Here is an 18,394-nt window from a genome sequence, read left to right on the forward strand (position 1 = left end):
CTCTACTTACCCTCAGCATGACGTAACCAAAGACCTAAAGAAACGCCCACTGGCGTGAAACGGCGGCTGTTGTCTGGTAAAGCGCTCCTGCACTGCACAATCCCAAAATAAGATTTTGGCTATGTTGAATAAACATCTTGCAAGAGTTTCCCCTCCCCCTCCACTTGTATACTCCTTACGTCAACCCCTCCCCTTTATGTCCTATCTCTGTGCACCCCACTGTCCTTTATGTTGTTTGTCTTGTCCCCATGACCTGTTTGCTGTGTCTGCACTTATTCTTGGCTGGCTTTCTGTCTTTCCCTCCTCCTTATTTTTGTGCTAACCTTTCTTTCCTTATTTCTCTACTTCTCCCTCTGTCTTCTACCTGCCCATCTTTTATAGCACCTCTTACTGGCTATTTTCCTCCATCTCCACCTCTCTGTCTCTACCTGTCCGTAGTCCCCTCGGGGTATCAACCTTTGGAAGTGGACTCTTCTCCCCTTCCTCTTTCTATTTTCCCACTGTTCTTACTTTGATGCTTGCATCCTTACAGTTATATGACTTATGATTCGGCGGTAGCAGTGGGGGCTGACATCCTATGGCCCTCATGGTGCCCTGCCTTCCAGTTTATTATGTGTTTTATCGTTTTGGTAACCTCTCACATCAGATGGTGCTCACTGTACAGAATACCCATTGACTTCTTGTTTGTCTATGTTTATTGAGATTGTATGTGAGCGCTATCACACTCTTTGTTATACGCTGAAAATTTAAATGAAGATTTGATTAAAAAAAAAAAAAACAGCTAAAACATTTTTGCCACTGTGTATTTTATTAGCCTAAAAACTGGCATAACAAAAGTATTGATGCAAGTTCTAAAATGAAAAAAATCATGAATTTTTTTTCCCAGAAAAGCTTTGCGGATTCTAATAAAATGGTACATAATAAAAGTATTTTTTTCACTGAACGTCAGGTGCATATGGTATTGTTACTTCAGCTGAGGATACTTCTAAATCCATACAATATGCTTTTCAATTTCAGTGAATGTCTGGTGTGGGAATTTACTTGGCTACATTTCTTCCAATGAATGTGATCCTTTCATCCTACTGTATATTCAGGTTTGTTCCTTTAGGGTAGGGTTACACATAACGGATCCGCAGTGTATTTTACACTGCGGATCTGCCGGTAACCTGACCCTATAGTGTGCCTCCAGCTATTTCCAAGCCCTGTGTGCAATTCGCTGCTACAAGCAGCCACACAGGGACCTGCGAGAAGCTGCGCGCACTCGTAGTGTACTCACAGACATCTCGGACCCGCTGCAATGTCTGAGTACACTGTGCATGCGTGCGGCGACTCCCTGTGTGGCTGCTCCTATAAAGAGGGGAATATATATATATATATAGATATAAATATACATAATTTTTTTTTCAAGCTTAATTAATTAAACCTAGAAAGGGTGAAAAGTTGATGCTCAAGTGGTGATAGAAAACTTTTTGCTTGTAATATACCTTACAAGGTTATCTTGATTGTGTTAAAAACACACTGGAATATCCTAATGCAGGGAAGATTATTATTATTTTATTATTAAACATTTTTAACATGCCTTTGGTACCAGTAAATGAGAAGTAATGTAAAAATTTGCTTTGTGATAGGATAATTTATCTCAACTTCAGGAGTGCAGTAACAATATCTTAATGCATCAGGGATCAAGTGATGCTGGCTGCGTCTGTATGCACATTCTGTTTAACTTCCAAGACTGAAAATTAGATTTATCTTCAATGGAGAGATATTTCCTTTAAAGGAGTTCTCCGGTGCTTAGACATTTTATCTCCTATCCAAAGGATAGGGGATAAGATGCCTGATCGCGGGAGTCCCGCCGCTGGGGACCCCCGGGATCTTGCACGCGGCACCCCGTTTGTAATCAGTCCCGGGGACCACAGGGTGGGCGGCGTGTGACGTCCTGCCCCCGCCCCCATGTGACATCATGCTCTGCCTCTCAATGCAAGCCTACGGGAGGGAGCGTGATATCTATCACTCCCCCTCCCGTAGGCTTGCATTGAGGGGCGGAGCGTGACATCACACGGTGGCGGGGGATGTGACGTCACACACCGCCTGCCCTGTGGTTGTAAACATGCTCCAAGGACTTATTACAAACGGGGTGCCGCATGCAAGATCCCGGAGGTCCCCAGCGGCGGGACTCCCGCGATCAGGCATCTTAACCCATATCCTTTGGATAGGGGATAAGATGTCTAAGCACCGGAGAATCCCTTTAACAAATAGTAAGAAATTATGTTGACTTTTGTTTTAGTCTTCTATTGCCCTGAAAGGGGATTGGTGATGTCCCCAAGCCTTAAGGGGAACCTGTCACTTAGGTTATGCTGCCCTACATGAGGGACAGAAACAATATGGACAGAAACACTATTTTTAGCAAGGGCAGCATAACCTAAGTGACAGGTTCCCTTTAAGCATCATTCTTATCATTCTTTAACCATATACATCCAGCTTAGCATCAATGCCTTTTTATTTGAGATGCTCGTATGTACTCTAATGAAAAGACATATAATTAGTTTATAAACATGTATTGTATGACAAAAATGAAATTTCTCCCCCCAAAAAGACTCAGGATTAAATAGTCTAGTACAGCTACGGATTAAGGACAAATACTAAAGCATCTTCTAGTCTGTTTCGATTTTCTTTTACATCTTTTTATTAAATAATGTGGTACATTATAACGGGAGAGCCATCTTGCCTTCGTTGCTTATAAGTGAATGTATTTCCTAGGTTGTTTTCCTGATTTGAGGCAGATGCTGAAACATGATCTGTTTTCTTTTTGGCTTCTATTTTCTGATTTATTCTGATTTATTTATTCATGTACATTTTTTATGGGGCTTCCATCTTGCCTGAGCAGATTTCAACAGCATTAAATGATATGCTCTATAGCAAGACCCAAGGAACATTAACAGCAATAGTCAGGAGCTATCCCATTTATATCTGTGGTGTCCCGGCACCGTATTTCATACTGTGCCCTGGTGGGGGGGTCCCCAAAGTCAGAGTCCCTAGGACTGTGGGGGTCCGCTTCCCTAGTTAGCCCCTAGTCACCCCTTAGTAAATTTATATTTATAAAAGTAAATATGTATATTGCATTACTCACTTGTTTGGCGTCGCAGGACCTTAGGTCATGTGACCCGTTACTTAGAACTCTATGGTATGTTGAAGGACCTTAGGTGGTTCTTGTGTCACGTGTTCACCCACAATGCCATGTAACAGTGAGTGACAGTTGTTATGGACCAATCCAAAATGGCTCAGCCCCTGCCCATATAAGGGAGCTGCGGCCATTGATCTCTCTCTTGGGTTGCTGTCACTGAACGAGGTAGGACCTCCGCAACTTTTAAGTACGTTTACTAGGCCAAAGCCTTGTGACCTCGGCCTATACCAAAGCTGTTGTATATCTACAATTCCCCACTACTCTCCGCAAGATCACTGGACCTAAATACACTCCTAAATCCAGCGGATCTATGCTACGAAATCTTCTAAAAGCTAAACTAAGCTTATCTGATCCCAACCAACTGTCAATCACTGCTCAACTACAAATAGACTCTGTTATCTGGACTGTTATTGATATTGCCCGCTACAGAAAATCTTCAGTAAAAGTTCCTGCAAGTTTTCAGTTAAACAGTGGTTGTGGACAATCCATTTATTACGCACTCCCCTATCGCTCTTGGGAAGGGTGGTGATAGGTCCAGCACCATTACAGTATTTAACCCTCACCCTGGCCCCACGAGTGACAAGGGTTAACAGCAACCTTTATTATCCAGAACAGCAACACCCCAACTACCCTATAACCCCCGAGGCGTACCACATATCAATTGAAGACACTACTACTGGTAATTCTATATGACCTTTTTAGAGGTCACTCTATAGGGAGGGAGGATGCTGTTAATGGTGGTGAATCCAATGCTCACTATCAACTGGTATCAGCTTATATTTTACTTCTGTCTGTTCTGAGAAGAAATGCATTAGTCGGAAACCCATCTAAGCTTAGTTTAAACCTAGAATGGAAACTGCAAGATTTTGAGATTATTTTAAAAGATAGAAAGTAAAATAGGAAAACATCACCAAAAATTATTTAAAAATATTGTTAATATCACCCATAGTAAATGGTGTGATCATGTAGCAGAGATCATGTGATGAAGGAGGATACTACTGAAAAGTTTCCTGTACAGAAAACAATGTATCAATATTATAAGCTTAGTGACCAGAATGAAAACGGCAAGATTTCAGTATTCTTTTACAATATGGTAAAAATAGAAAAAATCATCAAACATCCAAAAAACTTAATGCTTAACATTAAATTTTTTTTATGATTCCACATATATTTGCATATTGGTTTTTCTGGAGTGAAAACACTAAGAGGAGTTCCTCCATGGTTATACGATTGTGAATCACTGTTCTAACATCTGAACTGATAATGACATTTATATACTTTTACTGGAAAAATAAAGGTTTACTGTTGGATTACTGTACATCTATTTTATGCAGGTTTATTGAGAACGTCAGACAAGTTCTTGAAACACATTTAATTATTATTATTATTATTTTTTTTTTTACTAAAACGGTTTATCAGCCTTTAAAAATGGATGGCTTTTACTTAGGACAAGTCATCAATATTAGATTGGCAGGGGATCCAACTCCAGGGCCTATGCCAATTGCCTGTTTGAAGGGACCAAACGTTCATGTTTCATCCTTTTCAATGTTTCCACAAACTCACAGTTACAATAACAGTACTATTTGTAGCAGCGATGCAATGTACTGGAGCGACTGACATAGAGGGAAAATTAGCTCACCTGCTGTGGCATACCACTGCATGGTCAGGAATGGACCTCAGTCCCTAACACAAGGCAACATTGAACAAAAATGTCCCGGGCAGTCTTCTCAAAAATCGGTAGTCACTTTACTAAAAAAAAAAAAAGCAGACATACAGGGATGTACGACTAAGGCTGTGTACAATATATGTACGTATGTCTGCATTTTTTAAATAAAGTGACTACCTGTTTTCAAGAAGACCATGCTGGATATTTTTCTTCACTATAAGCCTACGATATGTCTGACACTTATCTGCCATGTGATGGACATAGAATTATTTGGAAGGTCCATGGATGAATGGAATGGTGGCCATGCAATTGCATTTTTCATCATTCATTCCAGGGACAAGTATGTAGGAGATCAGTGGGACATATGTTTCCACTGTATGTCTATTTATATTATAGAATAAAGCCAGAAGTTTTGACTGGGTAAGTGCTGCAGACTTTCTACCACACTGGGTGAGTGTCGAGGTGTGGAGAGTGAGCATAAGATAATTAAGTGAGTGTAAGTGCAAAGGGCTTGTTTTTGCATTTGCTCTTCAAATATTATTATGAGTTTTTACTCTACAAATACTTCAGGGATTCTGAAAATGCAACTAGCTGCCCCAAAATCATTAGTTTAAAGTGGTATTCCCATCTTAAGTTTTTAATTGTAGGGCATGTAAAGTTATACACCTTTGTAAAAATATCTATAATTTTCAAACTTTCCTCTTTTTTATGTTACAGCTGTTTTCTTTGCCTTTTGTTTACTGCTTGTTGCCTAGGCTGTGGACCACCTCTCCTTACTCTGAAGTTGTGGATGGGCTGCTGCTGATGTCACACACTCTCTCTACACAGAGCAGGAAAGGGATGACATCTTCCAGGAAACCTATCTTTATGTAAACATAATAACCAGCATAGACTTTTCTGCTTGTGTGCAACCTGTTCTGTGTCAGTGCTAGTAGCTTGCACAAAACAGATCACAGATCATGTCAATCACAGAGCAAGTGCCCTCCCTGTGAAAGCTGGAAGAGAGGCTGTGAACGGCTGATGAGAACTTTAATGGCTTCAACCTTTAATGGCTCTGCCATTTTGTAATTATTCATTTTTTGCAGAAAAGTTTTAATGAATTCTTTAAAACAGCAGTGTGGTAAAGATTCTACCTATACCCCTAGCTGAACCTTTTTAATTAAAAATTAATAATTTTATTTCTTGCAATTAAACATTTTTGCTGGACATAGGTTAAAATGCAGTTAACAATGGCAAAACCCTCACAATACGCATAAAAAATGAATAGCAAGAACACCAGGATGTCAGATAGTTATATTATGTATGTATTATGTATTTTGTTGCTGTATATTATGTAGTCATACGTTCTTATGGAGATGTTTATTACCTTTCTAATATTTACAATGTAAATTGTAACTTTAAATTGATGCATACTGCATTTACCTCAACATGCATACTGCATACACCTTAGTGAATCACAGAATTACAAGTATTAGCCTTGTCCATCCAAATTAAATAATATATGTTACTGTTACACTGTAACTGCCAACACATTCCAAGTAAATTACAACCCTTTCTAACTCTGGTGGCCCCAAGGAACTCCAGTGTGATGCTATGGCAAATTATACATGCCTATGATACAAAGTATTGTCAACGATTCCCTACTGGTCCCCCAAAAGAGGGTGTCATGTAACTACTTCCACAGAGGTAACATTCCCCTGTGTGTACATGAGGAGAAGCGCTACTGCTGGTCTTCATTAAATCATTTGTATATAGTATTTTTCATCAGATATCTATTCTATAGGCTCCACATGTAATTTTCAGTTGTCCCTGAACTAGTAGGTGGGGCCTAGCCTCTATAATGGCTCATATACACTATACACATAGAATCAGGAATCCAGCACTTCTTTCTCTTTATAGTGCACCTTAAGACTCAGCAGCAGAATGGAGGATATTATAGAGTATTCTAAGATGTGGATCAAACCCTAGGGTTAGACCTAGAACTCTCTGTAAGGTATTGTAGTCTCTTTGCATTTCCTGTTTGTTTTTGGCACTCTCCAATCACTCCACCTTCCATTTTCCTACTTGACTATCTCCTCTCTACAGACTTTCATGGACAGCATGCATGAGATACCTCAGTGAGTAACTATTCTGTCTTTTAAACATAATACAAATCTGAGCTGTGAATGAAAACTTAACATTGTTAATTAGATTTGAACTATTTATATATACAAAGTTTCTTAAAACAGCAGTGACCATTTAAGGGTAGGTCATCCCCTTTAAGTTTCATATGCTGCATCTGAATCTTATGGTGGTGAGATCACTTAAACCCATATATGTGGTAATATATAATTAGATATTTTCCTATCTGAATATGAGATACTTTATTTAGCTGCATACCGATGGTCAATTGTCCTTTCATTTGCTGCTATGTATGCTACTAATATGTTAGAAGAAAACATGACTGTACTTATTTTAATGAGAAAATGTGTCGAAATTTCTACTATGTAGGAAAATATTTAGTCGCACAAATCTCCCCATCGTGAGTTTAACGGCCCCTAGGGCTTAAAACATCAGAAATACTGTTAATGTTCAATAGACAGAAAACTGATAATTGTCTTTATCCTGCTGGCAAGAAGACTGACTATATTGTGCTGGACATCATTCCTGACATCATTAATTAGAAAAGCAACAAACTACTTCATGAAGAGATAATTACTGAATGTAAAAGGCAGAAGAACTGTAAACTACAAAGCATTTATGTCATAGAGGTAGTATGAGAGGAAACAGCAGACGTCTGTGTGTTTTCAGAATCAGAGCGATAACTTTACTATTGCAGCTCAGCTCCATTTTCTTAAATTAATATTAGCTACTAAGGATAAGTGAACCTCCTGAAATTTATTTCAGAAACATTTGCTGCAATTCAGCCTTTGATTCAGTTTTGATTTAAGGGTTGGTTCAGATTTGGCTGTATACTCCTTAGGTCCGTCCAGAGAGTCCAGCCCAGCAAATATGCTAAGAAATGTAAGTGACACAAAGTATTGCCACTTACCTCTGGTCCAATGTTCAGGAGCAGGGACTCCTGTCTTTGACAAAAGTCCCTGCTGCTGAATGTAGTTTCCATGGTGCCCCATGCTATCTCCTCATATGTGGGCTCAGTTGGTGCTGACATGGTCATGGTTGTGTGGTAAGGTATTCAATGTATGCCTTACCACTCAGTAGATACAGAAGAAGGAATGCCTCTCTTTGACTGGAGTTTCCGCTCCTGTATAACACAGCCAAATTGAATGCTAGGAAAATTAAAATTGGACTAATAGGAATGAATTTGGAACAAATTGACAATGAATTGTTGAGGATCAATGGGGAGATTTATCACAACCTGTGCAAAGGAAAAGTTGTCCAGTTGCCCTTAGCAACCAATCCAATTGCTTCTCTCATTTTGCAGAGGCCTTGTTAAAGATAAAAGAAGCGAGTTGATTTGTTGCTATGGGCAACTCAGCAACTTTTCCTCTGGACATGTCCTCATCCCAGTTAGCTACAATGTCAGAGACAGTACGAGGGGAAGTCTTTCTACAAAATATATCTGACATTTTTGCAATAAGACGAGAGGTTTGTCATGGCAGCCAGTACAGGTGGACATGTCACATATCAGAACATGTCGCTGCTGAACAAGACTGGAGAAAAAGGATGGAATCTCTGGTGTAGGAAATTTGAAAGGTAGTAAGTTAATTGTATCATATGTACAGTTGATGTAAAAGTAACTACAGCAATGGGGAAAAAAGTGTTCCCCTGGTAACATTGGTTTTACATTTTAAAACTGTGGGGATAAATCACATGGATTTTCGGTTACACCAAATGCCTACTCCGTTTTTAACTGCAGCGCAGAGGCGAACAACAGCCTCTATATTTGTCTACGTTCAAAAACCCTTGAGAGGTTACAATTATTTTCCTCTACACAAGGCATTTTAGAAGCAATACTATGTGTGTATAACACATACCTGTATTTGGCAGTGTTACGTCTGGAGCAGGGTGCCTATGACCATTCACAGCAAGCTTCTGCTGACATATCTGCTGAATTATGGTGGAGGATTAAAAATTCCCTCTAGCTTTGCTTTGTGTATCTGCTAGAGGACACTATAGTACATAAAGGAATTGCTGCTAAAGCTATTTCTTAATATATTTGTGTAGATTCAGCAAGTATCTGCGAACACTTTCATAGTAAGCTAGGTATGATCACATTACGCTAGCATGGATATATTACATATTATGAATCAATATATCAAATTCAGGTGATAAAATCTCTTTAAAGAAAGAATATAGTACAGCTACAAAATGGCATGAATTTGTCAGTATTGATTGTATAAATAGAAATACCAGTTACATATCAAATGCAGGTTACTGCGAGTTACCTTAATATCAGAAGGGAACTCCCATGTTGAACGATCAGTTTCCAAGGTAATCCAGATATATGTAATGTGTAAATTTCAATCTAGAAACAAAGAAAATCAAAATGCTTAAAAATGCTTACAATATAACATGAAAAGATAAATACATAAAAAAAAAAAAAAAAATACTTGAGTAAATACAACCGGTCAGCAATAACAGTAATAACACTGGCAGGTAAAATGAAGAAAATGTTTTTCTCTTGTGATAACGAAAATTTTGAGGGGTGGAATATTGGTGGCAAGTGAACATTCACAACTGGCTCCAGAAAGTTGAACAGATTTGTAAATTACTTCTATAAAAAAATCTCAATCCTTTCAGTACTTATGAGCTTCTAAAGTTAAGGTTGTTCTTTTCTGTCTAAATCTTCTCTGATGACACCTGTCTTGGGAAACGCCCAGTTTAGAAGAGGTTTGCTATGGGGATTTGCTTCTAAACTGGGCATTTCCCGAGACAGGTGACATCAGAGAGGATTTAGACAGAAAAGAACAACCTTAACTTCAGAAGCTCATAAGTACTGAAAGATTAAGATTTTTTAATAGAAGTAATTTACAAAGCTGTTTAACTTTCTGGAGCCAGTTGATATATAAAAAAAGCTTTTTCCTGGAATACCCCTTTAATGATGGTTGATATGGGGCTGCATAGCTGCCGACTGTCACCAAAAATATATATAACCCTACATATGTAGTAGGTAAAGGTATGTATTTGTAATTATAACACCAAAAAGAGAACCATACCACAAATTAAACAGAAAAGTAATAGAATGTACAAAATCAACTTTATTAATACAATTTAGTAATAAAAAATAGATATTAAAATTAAAACAAAAATGGATAGGCACTAGTGGACATACAAAGATATAGGACAATGGTAGGACCCAAATACATCAAAATATACAAGTATAAGGAGTAAATGCCACAGTAGCTGGTAGGATACAAGAGTAATGCCTGCCAAAAGTATACAATAAAGGGTGCCAAACCATACCTGCACCTGAACCCCAACGATCGTTTCGCTATTATGCCGCTTCTTCAGGGGGCGTCACGCCCCCTAAAGAAGCGGCATAATAACGAAACGATCGTTGGGGTTCGGTGTAGGTATGGTTTGGCACCCTTTATTGTATACTTTCGGCAGGCATTACTCTTGTAATCCTACCAGCTACTGTGGCATTTACTCCTTATACTTGTATATTTTGATGTATTTGGGTCCTACCATTGTCCTATATCTTTGTATGTCCACTAGTGCCTATCCATTTTTGTTTTAATTTTAATATCTATTTTTTATTACTAAATTGTATTAATAAAGTTGATTTTGTACATTCTATTATTTTTCTGTTTAATTTGTGGTATGGTTCTCTTTTTGGTGTTATAGCTGCCGACTGGTCAAAGAACACATACCTTCCCCTGTCCAATGTGCCCACAATGGAAAATGGGTATCAAAACTGAATCATGGAGCAAAGGAAGTAGGGTAGATGACCTGGTCTGATGAATCACATTGGGGGAGATTAATCAAAACCTGTCTAGAGGAAAAGTTGCTGAGTTGCAACCAATCAGATGGCTTATTTCAATTTGCAAATGCCTTGTTAAAAATGAAAGAAGCAATCTGATTAATTGCAATGGGAAACTCAGCAACTTTTCCTCTGGACAGGTTTTGATAAATCTTCCCATTATGTTTTACATCATGGCTAGTTGTATGTTCCTTGCTTACCTGGGAAAGAAATGGTATAAGGATGCATTGTAGGAAGAACATATGTGTTCTTTGGCCTCAGCATTCATATTGATGTAACTTTGACACCTACCACCTAGCTAAACATGGTCATAGACCACGTACATCCACTCATGACCATGGTGTTCCCTAATGACAATTGCTTCACTAGCAGGATAATGTTAATGATCATTCATCCATTTCTTATCTACTGTATTTTTAACAATTGCCATGTTAAAAAAATTAAATAAAACTATCGTAAATTGTTATTAATTTCAGTAAAAAAAAAAAAAAATAGCATAATACTATGATCCCTCAAGTTACAATATTAACAGGTTCCAGGACAACCATTGTATGTTGAAAATATTCTGAAAACCCCAAAATGACATTCCAAAGGAAGTAAAATGATGATTAGGAAGAGATAACTATTGTAATGCAAGTAAGTCAGAGAAACAAGTAGTCCAGCACAGTTTTTGCACTTAATATCTTTGTAATTTGTTTAGTCACTGTCACAGCCCACGCTCCGGACGGGCACTCCGGTCAGGAGCACTCCCTCTGTCCCTGGCAGTGCCACGGTTCGCATTGCGGGATGTGCCCACATGCGAATCCCGGACTGTCGCTCACCTTCCGTTGCCTCCTCCGGCCATTTCCCTCTATCCATTGCGGGGCCCACTCGCTTGCAAGCCCCGTTCTGTTCTACTCCTGCCCTACCCTGCCGTTGCCTCCTAGGGTGCGTGTGCGCTGACTCTTCTAAATTTAAAGAGCCAGTGCACCAATAATTGGTGCTTTGCAGAAACAGTCCCTCTTTAGTTCCGGCACTTCCTGCAGCTCGCTGCCGGATCTGTGTGCCCTAGTTGCCAAGAGAAAGCGTATATTTGTGTCTTGTCTTGCCATGTAAATGATCCCTTGCTACGAATACTGACCTTGCTCCTGTGCCTGCCTTCTGGCCTCCTGCTACGTGACCTGACCCTGCTTCATTGCCGCCTTTCCTGACCTCCTGCCTGTCCTGACTACGTCTGTGTCTCATCCTTCCTGTGCCACGTTATACCTCGGTTATAGCTCTGGTGAAAACCAGCGGCACCTTAGAATCTGCTCCCTGGTACGGCCCACGCCATCATCCTCACAGGTCAGTGCATCCACCTAACCACAGCCGTTACAGTCCCATAGCCATACATGACTAAGGGTGTATTTAATACCCAAAATGCATCACCTTTTATGCACCTGTCCTGATGTATGTCTGTGTGACTAACAAAACTACAGAATTTAAGCTTTAGAACTGCGCTGGACTACTTGTTCCTCTGTCATATATTGGGTGATGTTTTGCAATTGTCAACTGTATTGCTGATACTGCAAGGCTAATGGGGATTTATTTCATAAATAACTAATACAAATAAACTAAGTCCCTGCATACAACAGTCAAAAAGATCTGCTAAAAGCTGAAAATTTTTACATTTCATGATCCTCATGATTTCATGATTTTTACATTTCATGATGGTCTCAAATTAAAATGGTTCATGTTGAATATATTGTAATTTAAAAGGGTACTCTGGTGAATTTTTTTTTAAATCAACTGGTGCCAGAACGTTAAACATATTTGTAAATTACTTCTATTTAAAAATCTTAATCCTTCCAGTACTTATCAGCTGCTGTATACTACACAGGAAGTTCTTATCTTTATGAATTTATTTTCTGTCTGACCACAGTGATCTCTTCTGACACCTGTGTCCGTCTCAGGAACTGTCAAGAGCAGGAGCAAATCCCCATAGCAAACCTACCATGCTCTTGACAGTTCCTGAGACAGACAGAGGTGTCAACAGAGAGCACTGTGGTCAGACAGAAAATAACTTCTTTTGGAGCACACAGCAGCTGATAAATACTGGAAGTAATTTACAAATCTAAAGTAGAGAAGGTCAGCTCTCAGGACACCCAACACGGCTGCAGACTCCAGCATAGGCAATAGAACAGAAATAGGTAGCCAGTGGTACGATGAAAAAAGTTGTTTATTCGGATCACATAAAACCGTATGCAAGCGGGACTCAGCCAGGCAACGCTGAATATTAGTTGTTGGTTGCCTGGCTGAGTCCCGCTTGCATACGGTTTTATGGGATCCGAATAAACAATTTTTTTCATCGTACCACTGGCTACCTATTTCTGTTCTAATTTACAAATCTGTTTAGCTTTCCGGCACCCGTTGATTTAAAAATAAAAATGTTTTTCACCGGAGTAAGAAGGCACAATGGGGGGATCAAACCTGTGCAGAGGAAATGTCGACCAGTTGCCCACAGCAACCAATCAGATTGTTTCTTACATTTTTGTAAAAGGCCTCTGAAAAATAAAAGAAGCCATCTGATTGGTTGGTATGGGCAATTGGTTAACTTTTCCTCAGCACAGGTTTTGATGAATCTCCCCTTATGTTCTGTCAGCATCTAGAAAAACATAAGTACTCTGAAGACATAAGGCATCTTTTTCTTGGATAACTAACTCTTCCTCAATCTTATGTCTATCCATGACCCCAATATTAAACAGTTATCACAATGCCTCTGTCCAGACTATTGAGAAAAACAAAATAATGTCAACGTTTATTTTATTATTATTCTAAAAGTTTGAAGAGCAGTACAAACTATGCCCCATTCCTGCACTCGATACAGTACATATAAAAACTACTACCACCAGTCTTACAGGCGATATCTTCAGCACAAGCTGTTCATTGTCTCTGACTCTGTTGCTCCCTTCATAAAATCAAACTTAGCCAAAATGATACAGAGGAATTCAGAGCTGTTATTGATACTGTAGCAATTGTACATTGACTCCGTAAATATGTTACAGCAGTTGTCCTTCCACAAACATGTTGGGAAAACTGATGGCCACTTGTCCCAAGGAACAGAAGGACTGAAAACTATCCAACAACCCTGGGAATTTACTTTCTTACTCTAAGCATTAAAGTTAATATTCAATAGCAGTAATAACTAAAAGGTTAGAACCATTAACAGTAAAATGATAGTGAAATATATTTTTAGGAATAAGGGGACTTCTGGCATTAATGGCAACTGATGAGGAATAAGACTAAGGCTGGATTCACACACTATATTTTGGTCAGTAATTTTAGCCAAAAACCAAAGTGGGTCCAGAACACAAATATTTCAGTTTTCTCTGTATTGTTTCCATTCCTGGTTTTGGCTAATAATACTGATAAAAATATTGACCAAAATATTGTGTGTGAACCCAGTCTAAGGAAAATAAGACTCCAAGAGATAGGGGACTTTAATGTTTACATAAGAGTAATTGATAACAATAATCAAAACAATCTAAGTTAGGCTTTTCATGTAGTTTGTGCATTTGTTCTTATTTTGTAAGTGAAAAGCAGGCATGGAGCCTACTGAGAGACGTATAACTGAAAACTACAGGAGTCCCCTCCTTCTTAATTCAATTCCTGTATCCAATAAATCATTTTGCATTTGTGCATACAAAAAATACAAAAAACAAACAAACAACAGTTGTGTTAAAAACTCCATTATGCTCCTTGGTGCACAGTAGAAGTCAAGTCAGTTAGAATTGCTTTGCCAGTGTTATAATTTATTTGAAGCTTCCTGAAGAGATTGTGAACAAGTAAGACAAGGTCTGGAGTCTGCAGTAAGCAGACCCAAGATAACACTGCAATAAAATACAATTGTTTTAGTGGAGAAATGGGAGATGAATGATACTGACCATGCCTAGCAGCAGAATGTAAATGCTATATTTGTATCAATACTTCAGTTATGGCTTGGGGTAAGATGTCCAGCATTTTATGATAGCACATAGGACTAATAATGTGTTCAAGGGTTAGCTATCAGCCAACAAGCAAGCAAATGCTTATTCATTGTCTTATTCATCCTGCTAAAAAATCCTGGTTCGCTGGCCTCGCATCTCCCGCTGTTCTTGGGGATATACAACTGATGAATGATGGAAGGAAAGGCCCTTATCTTACCTGTAAAATGGATGAGCTGTGTAAAGCTCATTAAACAAGCTCCAAGCTACGAGATCTGTGCTTATTATCGGGAACTACTTAGTAGGTCTAATACAGCTCTGATAATTATAATTATTTGTTTATTTTTATAAAGCCTAAAGATTCCACTGCACTTTACAATTTTGGGGGAACAAATAAAGACAAGTATCAAACAAAACAATATTACACACTAAATATTCAAACCAGAGGAGTGAGGGCCTTGCTTGCGAGAGCTTACAAACTATCAGGGATGGGTTGAGACAAAAGGCACAAAGTGCTTTATTGATACAATTAGCGATGAATGAATTAAATCTGACGAATCCGAATTCGTTACAAATTTCAGGAAAAATTTGATTTGTAACGAATGTGAATATTGCCGCGATTCGATCGCGCAAATCACTTCATTAAACTCCATTTATTGCGTTCCAGGCTCTGGGGCATCTAAAATGGCGGATCCACACGTCAGGACATGGGAAGGCGGGAACAAGGGTCGGCGGGATGACCCTGAATCACATGCAGCCAGCCACCCCTGTGATGTCACGGCCCTATATAATCGTCAGCCATCTTAGGCCAGTCACTTCAGCCTTTTATTGCAGAGAGAGAAGGACAGACAGTGCTGTGTGTTGCACACAAATTTTTTTTTACAGCAGCGATTCAACTCCCAGTCACATCAGCGTTCTATTGCAGAGAGAGAGGGACATAGAGCAGTGTGTTGCACAGAAAAGCTTTTTTACAGCAGCGATTCACCTCAAGCCCAAAGCCAGCCTAGAAGCACTGATAGGGAAGGGAGTGAGCTTGAGAAAGAGAGTGCAATTTTGGGTGTAGTGCACAGCGACTGTGTGCTGCAGCATGGTGTGTACAACAACTGAAAAGCTCATAGTAGCCAGCCAGTTAGGCTGAGCAGAGCACTAAAAGAATATTGTCCTCTATTAAGTGGTGTACCATTTTGTTCCTGCTAAAGTCTTAAGTGCCTACATACTGTGAAAGGCCAGGCAAAAGTACAAACTTGCTGATGTTGTAGACAAATACTGTTTTAAGCATACTGGAGTGCATTGTCCTCCCCTCATAAGCGCATACCACATACATACATCTAAATGGTGTACCATTTTGTTCCTGTTAAAGTCTTAAGGGCCTAGATACTATGAAAGACCAGGCAAAAGTACACACCAGCTGGTGTTGTAGACAACTACTGTTTTAAGCATAGTGGAGCATATTGTACTCCCTATACACATAAGTATGTCAGGCAGAGAAGTGCCAGGATGTACATAGCGGAGTGGCAGAGGCCTAAATTCATCAGGCAGAGGTCGCAGCAGACTAGGGGCAAGTGGCAGCAGGAGAGGCCTGAGCTCCCGGTATCAGCTAGCGGTCGTGTCTCGACCAGCAACCCATCTGCCGTCATCGATTGGTTAACACGGTCAACTACTTCATCACATGTTACATCTGACACCCCCAGTTAAGAGTCAGTGGGTTCTTCAGACACATCCCTCATTTGGCATGGCCAGGGAGCAGTCCCTGTCCTCCCATTGCCTCGGTCCTATGTTGTTTCCTCCACCACAGAAGTATCTTATGCAGTGGTTTCAGCGCCACTGTTTAGTGAGGACCATCTAATAGAGGACAGTCAGCAGTTACTGCCCAGCCAAGAAATGGAAGAGACATCCGCCGATTCCTCCGCTAGGCTGGCAAGTAGTATTGAGGAGAGTGGCGTGGGAAGTGGTGTTGCAAGTGTTCATGCTACTGAAACAGACACTGTTGAGGAACCTGAGGAGGACATCAGTGAAGTGGAGAAACAACTCGATGATGATAAAGCCGATCGCACTTGGGAGCCAGGTGCAGAAGGGGCTTCATCATCATCAGGAGAAGAGGGTTGCAGGTTGCCCGCAGGTTGCCCGAGGCAGCAGCTGAGCCAGCAAGGTGGTAGCATGGTTGGCAGTTAGCATGGTGGCAGAAGGGGAAAGTCTGGGGCCAAACGTGTCGGGGGTAGACCACCTGCTTGCTGTTTTAGCCAGCCAAAGCTCCACCACCTCAGCCAAAGGGAGCTGTGTGTCATACCCATCTTCTGTCGCTCCAGATTCTCCTGCTCCTCCAGCTTTTCCTTCGACAGAAGCAATGTCCAAGAGACAACAGTGTGCGCCCACTCATCCAACAGCGCAGAAACTGAGTACCAGCCCTGCACAATTTTGTGGAACAGAAGGTGGGCCAGTCCTTGAGTATGTCAGTGTGTACCAAAGTGCTCGGCAGTGCCGACGTGTGGAGTTGTAACTACGGTCAGGGACAATACATTACCTTTACAGCCCACTGGGTGAATGCGTTTCCTGCACAGCCACACCAGCAACTTGGACAGGTCACGCCGCTTCCAATTCCATGCTCTCAGGCCGTTGGTCCTGTGACAGTGTGCGACTCTGCCTCCTCATCCTCCACTGTGTCCTCCGCCTCCACTGCACGGACAAGTCTCAGTGCCCCTCCCGCATACCATGTGTGCAGGGCACGGCGGTGTCACACTGTTCTTCACATGATTTGCCTTGGTGAACGGAGTCACACAGGGGAGGGACTGCTAAAAATCATTCATGAAGAAATCGAATCATGGCTTACTCCACGAAAACTGGCAATGGGAACCATGGTGACCGACAACGGGAAGAACATGTTGTCTGTGCTGCTATAAGGCAGCCTGAGCCATGCACCCTGAATGGCCCACGTGTTCAATCTGGTTGTCAAGCAGTTCCTGAAGTGGTCCCCCATCTGCAAAACATCCTAACAATGGAAAGGAAACATTGCATGCACTTCAGCCATTGGTACATCGCAAAGCCCACCCTCCTTGAGCTGCAGCATCAGAACGGCATCCCCCAACATAGTTTGATTTGCGACGTTTCCACATGTTGGAATTCCACCCTACAGATGTTGGACCGACTATAGAAACAAAGAAAAGCCATCACCAATTTCTTGATGATCCAAGCGGATAGGGGGACTCCCCTATGTTACTTGAATGTCAACCAGTGGCAGCTCATACCTCGTTTGTTCAGGCCCTTTCAGGAAGCCACATTATAAGTTAGTCGCCAGGATTACGGGATGAACAACATCATTCCACTGCTTCATTTACTACAACACGTGTTGGAATCAATGGCTAGTCAGGGCACTGGAGACGTGGCACCTAGATCTCACAGCCACATGAGCCCTGTGGGGGCTGAACTGGAGGAGGAGGAGGAGGAGGGGGAGGGACACAGTGGAACACAGTTTAGGTTTTAGTTGAGCGTTTTTTCTAGTCATCTGACAGAAGAGGAGGAGCAGGAGCAGCTAGAGGAGCTAGAGGGTTATGAGGAAGGCGAGACAGAGGACCCAGACACACCATGGCAGTATGCAGTGGAGATAGAGGCAGGGAGTCCCTCCGAGTCACTGGCACAAATGGCACAATGCATGCTCACTTGCTTGCATAGTGACCACCGAATTG

General features: G+C 40.7%; 1 protein-coding gene across 3 annotated transcripts in view; it reads right to left on the reverse strand.

Moving 5' to 3' along the window:
* CNR1 (cannabinoid receptor 1) overlaps window positions 1-18,394 on the reverse strand; it is a 155,549-nt gene that overhangs the window by 90,851 nt on the left and 46,304 nt on the right. For all 3 annotated transcript variants that reach the window (XM_056566084.1, XM_056566083.1, XM_056566082.1), the window contains exon 2: window positions 9,236-9,315. The gene's annotated coding sequence lies outside the window, so the exon portion shown is untranslated. The remainder of the gene's footprint in view (window positions 1-9,235; window positions 9,316-18,394) is intronic.

Source organism: Hyla sarda, chromosome 3 (genome assembly GCF_029499605.1).
Source record: "Hyla sarda isolate aHylSar1 chromosome 3, aHylSar1.hap1, whole genome shotgun sequence".
In the NCBI taxonomy this organism is placed as follows: Eukaryota; Metazoa; Chordata; class Amphibia; order Anura; family Hylidae; genus Hyla; species Hyla sarda.